Source organism: Leptosomus discolor, chromosome 1, assembly GCF_034619465.1.
Source record: "Leptosomus discolor isolate bLepDis1 chromosome 1, bLepDis1.hap2, whole genome shotgun sequence".
Lineage (NCBI taxonomy): Eukaryota > Metazoa > Chordata > Aves > Leptosomiformes > Leptosomidae > Leptosomus > Leptosomus discolor.
In genome coordinates this window covers 121782776-121788775 of record NC_141391.1, presented here as the reverse complement: position 1 = coordinate 121788775, position 6000 = coordinate 121782776, and positions in this window count along the sequence as shown.

The following is a 6000-nucleotide window of genomic DNA, read 5'->3' as shown; positions in this document are numbered from 1 at the left end:
AAAATGCATCATAGTGTCACTGGTGGAAGAAAAAAAGCATCATAAAGTCTGTTTTTTTACTCTAGGGTTTAGGGTCATCATGGCCTTCATTGTGGGGCTTTGCAAACCCCTTGCAGTGCTTTGATAATTAAAGGCTGTAATACAGTGCATACATAGGGTGAGATTAATTACTTTCCTCTGATATTCCCTAGCTTAGGAGTCACTTTAGAACCTTAATGTTTTCTAATTTCTTGATACATAATTTTATACTAGAAATAATAGAAATAGCTCCAGACTTGTTTTATATTTGAGGTAATCACTAACCTAGGAAAATAAGGGTATTTTCCTGTTATTTCAGTCTTATTGGTAGAAGGATCAGACTTTCAGCCAATCTATCGAGTAGTTACTTTTGGCTGTTCTGAATTCATGCTACACTTCACTAGAGTGATAGGAGCACTCAATGGCAATGAATTTCTTCTACCACCCCTGTGAGAAAAAGAGAGTGGCATTCAGCAGTTGTGCGTGAAAACTATCCTATACCAGTAGTAACTGGTATATTTGATAAGGTATAACCAAAAGTTTCAAACTCCGTGACCTTAGGAATCGCAAAGTCAACAAGTGTTAGCTAATGCTTTTGCCCAGAGGATGCATTTATGCAGATTGCAAAGCCAGGTCGTGCATCAAACTGTAAACAAGCAAAAGAAAGGAAACCAGGAAAAACCGTAATGTTAAAACCTTGATGTTAAGGTACCCTATAGGAAACAGCAGCTGTCATTGTCTTGTGTGACCAGAGAATGGCCAAACTTTTCTTAGTGCTCCTCTGTACTTCTTTTCATATCTGCTGCTTGCCATCCCTTGCTTAATTATTGAGATTGTAAATTAACGGGCACTACCGATTTGTCTCTTGTTTATGCAGCACCTAGCATAACAAAGTCCTTGCTATGGTTCTACTCCAGTAAAGATACTTAATAAATCTTTAAAACCATTTCTGAAGTCATGAATAAGCTGAGTACTGGGAGGAGTGGTTTGCGGTCCTCATTTGAGTGGTGGTGGCTGGGTTGTAAATGTGTAATTGTGCTATGTGACATAAGGAAGTGTAGGTCTTGGACTGTAGCAGCAGGGAGATGAAAATGTCCAGGTCCCTCAGTCAGTGTGCAGCCAGACTTCTGAGGCTTTGCTCTTAGATGGGTTCTCAGTCTTGCTCTGCAGCTGGGAAAGGGCGTACTGGTGTCAGCAGGAAATTTGCTATGGTATGAAGACAGCCAGCATCTTTTAATCTTACAATTAAGTAAACATAGAAGCATAGAGTTGTTTAGGAAAGGACCTTTAAGATCGTCGAGTCCAACCGTTAGCGTAACACTGCCAAGTCCACCACTAAACCATGTGCACAAGTGCCATGTTTACAGATGTTTAAATACCTCCAGGGATGGTGGCCAAACCACCTCCTGGGCAGCCTGTTCCAATGCTTGACAACCCTTTTGGTGATGAAGTTTTTCCTCATGTCCAATCTAAACCTCCCCTGATGCAACTTTAGGCCATTTCCTCTTGTCCTGTCACTTGTTACTTGGGAGAAGAGACCGACCCCCACCTCACTACAACCTCCTTTCAGGTAGTTGTAGAGAGCGATGAGGTCTCCCCTCAGCCTCCTCTACTCCGGACCAAACAACCCCAGTTCCCTCAGCTATTCCTCATAAGACCTGTTCTCCAGACCCTTCACCAGCTTCATTGCCCTTCTCTGGACACACTCAAGCACCTCAGTGTCCCTCTTGTAGTGAGGGGCCCAATCCTGCACACATTATTGGAGGTGCGGCGTCACCCATGCCAAGTAGAGGGGCACAATCACCTCCCTACTCCTGCTGGCCACGCTATTTCTGACACAGGCCAGGATGCTGTTGGCCGCCTTGGCCACCTGGGCACACTGCCGGCTCATGTTCAGCTGGCTGTTGAGCAGCATCCCCAGGCCCTTTTCTGCCGAGCAGCTCTCCAGCCACTCATCCCCAAGCCTGTAGCGCTGCATGGGGTTGTGAACTATGAACATTGTGCCGTTTTTTTCTATAAAAGAGAATATTGTTAATTAATAAGCGACAGAAACACAGACATTTCAAGAAGAAAACTTCTCTGGTGCCTGTATAGTGCTTGAAGCTTGTCCTCCATTCTGTCCAAGCTCCACATCTTCTGCAATTCTATTGAGTAGGCCTATGCAGAAATGTTTGATGGAACACTTAACCTCAACTTCTCTTTAATTATTTTGGCTTATAAGAGAATGATCTGTGGGACTGAGTTGTGTGTGCCGTTGTTTACCTTGTGGTACACCGCCGTATGTAATTCTTTTATTCGTGGTGTTTATTCATGTTTGGAGAGAGCTGTGTCCTCTCTAGGTCGTCGGTTAGCCCAGCCTCAAGCTGTATGTTATCCTTTTAATCTTTTAATCACTTTTTTATAAATCAAAACATCTGCATTAAATGATCATTTTTATTATTCTACCCTGAACTCTCTCCAGTCATTGAGTCTTTGAGTATGTAGGCATCTGGAACAGTAAAACATTTTCTGAAAGCAACCTCTGAAGAACTATATAAAGATCAATTTACATGTCTATTCTCTGGAAATGCTGATCTTCAGATACAGCCAAAACGTCGCATTGACTATTGAAGTGACAAACTCATGACTCTCTTCAGTATATTTCTTCCGGATTGCATGCTGCTCTCACTCTTTGTGCAAGGGAATATGAAAGCATAAAATAACTGCTCTTTTCCAGAAACACTCACACAGCTCATCTTATGTCAAGTCAGTGAATATAATGGGAGATTCAGAGGCTGTGAAAAACCACTGAGAAGTGTGGAGCGTGGAGGAGCTGTAGGCATGCAGAAGAACTGGCTGCCTGTGGCAAAGGGAGTGTGAGCATCCTGGGAAAACACCTCAGTAAATTAGTCAGCACAGGCCAGGTGCTGCAGCAGGCGGTGTGTACCATTGCCTCTGTGAGAAGCCCAGCCTTCCCTGCTTTCCTAGAGGTGGGACAGAAAAAGGTATTTTACTTCTCCTTACTCACAACTCTATCCAAAGTCACAACTTAATTCCTTCACATAAGGCAGTCCCTGCGTGAATGTCTATTAAAACAGACAGCTGTTTCCAAACCTTAGCATAATTAAATACAACCAACCATTCCATAATTCTGCTTACATAAAACATAAAAGAAAATGAAAACACACCCCACACCCCCCCGAGTTGGCCATCAGGAAGCCATCAAAAATCCTGCCCATCAAACTGAATACTTTGTTGGGCTCCCAAACATGGTACTGGGCTGAGTTACATTATTTAGCTCCCTACTTCTGAACATTGTGTGCACGCCTGCTGGAAAGGAATTAGAGCAGGCTCTAAGGCTGCCCTTGCTGGGTTGCTCATTCTCTGAAGGTTGTTTACTGCCCTCAGTTGCTCAAGAGCATATTTAATTTTGTGGGGGAGTAATTTAATCAGTTCCAGTCTAATCGGTCCTCTGCCAGAATAGGACTTTGCTGTTTTAATTTCTTTCCTAGTCTACTGGGTTTGGCTGGGATGGAGCTAACTTTCCTCATAGCAGCCCTGTGCTGCTGTGTTTTGGGTTTGTGGCTAAAACAGTGTTGGTAAGACAATTAGTTATGTGGCTGTTGCAGAACAGTGCTTGCAAGCATGAGGCTTTCTTTTTTTTTCCCCTCTCTGCCCCCGCTGCCCCCGCCAGTGAGTATGAGTAGGTTGGGGCTGTGCCAGAAGTTGGGAGGGGACACAGCAGGATAGCTGACCCGAATTGACCAAAGGGATATTCCATGCCATATAATATCAGGCTCAGCAATAAAAACTGGGGTCAAGGAAGAAGGTGGTGAGTTTTTTTTTTTTCTTCTATGTTTGTCATTGCTTGGAGGGCCCTGTTTTTGGGAGGTAATGAGTCATTGCCTTTGTATTAGTTGGCTTTTGTAGGGTTTTTTCACCTTCTTTTCTTCACCTGCTCAACTGCTTTATCTTGACATATGACTTTTCTTGCATTAGCTCTTCCTCTTCTCTCCCCTGTCCCACCAGGATGCGCGTGGGTGCTTGCCTGCTGGCGGGGCTCAACCCACAGCACCTGGTTACTTCTAAAGCCTTGTGATCACTGCAGCGTGTCCGACTATAAGCTCGTTTATAAAGGCAGATCCCAAGTTCAACCACCATGTCTGTGAATAGAAGGACAAGCAATTACTACCAGAGCTGTTACCTTGAAATGGTGAATCCTCTTTTCCGTCGCATGTGGAAATGAGAAGTGAGAAGAAAAGTCACTTTTTATCCTTGAGGACTCAGGGCACAAGGCTCAGGGCTCAGACCTAGTACAATAGTACTACTGTTGAAGCAAAGAATGAGATTTTCCATGAAGAGAAATGAGCGATTCTTGCCTCTTTCACTACTCAACACTTTCCCCAGTTTCTCAGCATCAGCTGAAACTGTCTGGGTTGACTTTTCCTCCAAACCCTTCACTCTCTTTGGCATTTTGTAGAAGTAGCTCCTGCCTGGATTGGCAAAGAACTGAGTGTCACCAATGTGCTGAACGAGTGCCACGACTCGTCAGTCACATCCTGCCTCTCTTGCGTAGATGTCAAACTGTTTCACAAAACATAGTAAGAATTATTAACCTTACTTGATAGGTAGAAAACCCAAGGCAGAGAGCTAAGCAATTTGCGTAAGGTTCTGCACATGCCATTGGCAGATCAGTGACTAGGCTGTAGGCACATGCTAAATTCTAGTCTAGCATCCCTCTGCTTGATAGTATTAACATTTAAATAATTGTAGCCGATTCTCCTGAGCGCTTTCACACACAGCAGGATGGAAGGCTCAGGGTCTATCCCCAGTATGCTAGTCCTCCTGAGGAACGCATGACTACCTGTTGTGTCCTTTTAGGTCTTTGAAAGAAAGGAAGCATCCATTCTGCATGACCCCATCCGTTCCTGCCAGTTTGCACAAATGAACGATTTCAGTCGGAGACATTGGAGGTGATATCAAAGCATATTCGTCTGTAACAGAGGCCACTAAAGGATGTGCTGTAATCAGCACCGCTACCTAACCTCTGTCCTGCACAAGCAGATTAAGTTGTTTTAAAATGTTTGAACACAGCACTCATTGTAATCAATGTCATTCTGTTGATCAGATCAGCAGGAGTGAAAAATAAAACCACATTTAGTCAACAACAAATATTGGCAGCGCTTCTGAAACAGGCCAAGGGCTTATTGAAAAGAATATTGATTGAGCCAAGAAAACATCAAGCAGTTATAAAAGTTTAATCATATTCTCATTCAAGCCTGCCTTCAGTGCCAGGAATTAAAATTCTCCCATCTCCTGAGGACGGAAGATACATTTCCATAATGTTCTGTAACTTCCAATGCTTTGCATCTGTACTGAATGATGGAATTATTCATTGCAAATGATTTAGCTGAGATACATAGCCGTTTCTACTGTAAGTGTACAAATTATGCATAAACAAACTGATTTTTTGACTGTTCGTCATTTGCAGTTGTTTAACAAGGAGCTGAGCAAACCAGAGTTAGCCCACAAGATATTTTTGAAGTGGTCAAAATAAATGTTTGGTCTGCATGATTCAACAACATATGCCTGGTCACTCAAACCAGATGAAATTATAACGATTCCTCAGCTAGAAAAGATTAGTTTCATTAAAAGGATGTGTCCGTGTCCTTATTAGAAAAGTGCTCCTAAACATTTGCAGTTGCCTGAGAGAACTACTATATGTGGAGCGTGAAAGGCCATTTTCAGCATGGCATATTTTGGCACAAGTGCTGTGGCAGTGGCTGGTTACAGAAGCCCTATGTGGTTTAAGAGCACAGAAGAAGTTAGTGCTTGCCAGGAGAAACCAGGAAATGGTTTTTTCTGGGCTGCAGTTGTGAAGATCACACCTTTCTAAGCTAGACTCGCTGCTGTGGAGAACAAAAGAAAGCTATGCCTGAGCTATTGTTTCCCCTCCTCTTTCAGCCCTCTGCTTCTCTTACATCTGTGGCAAGCTTTATGGAA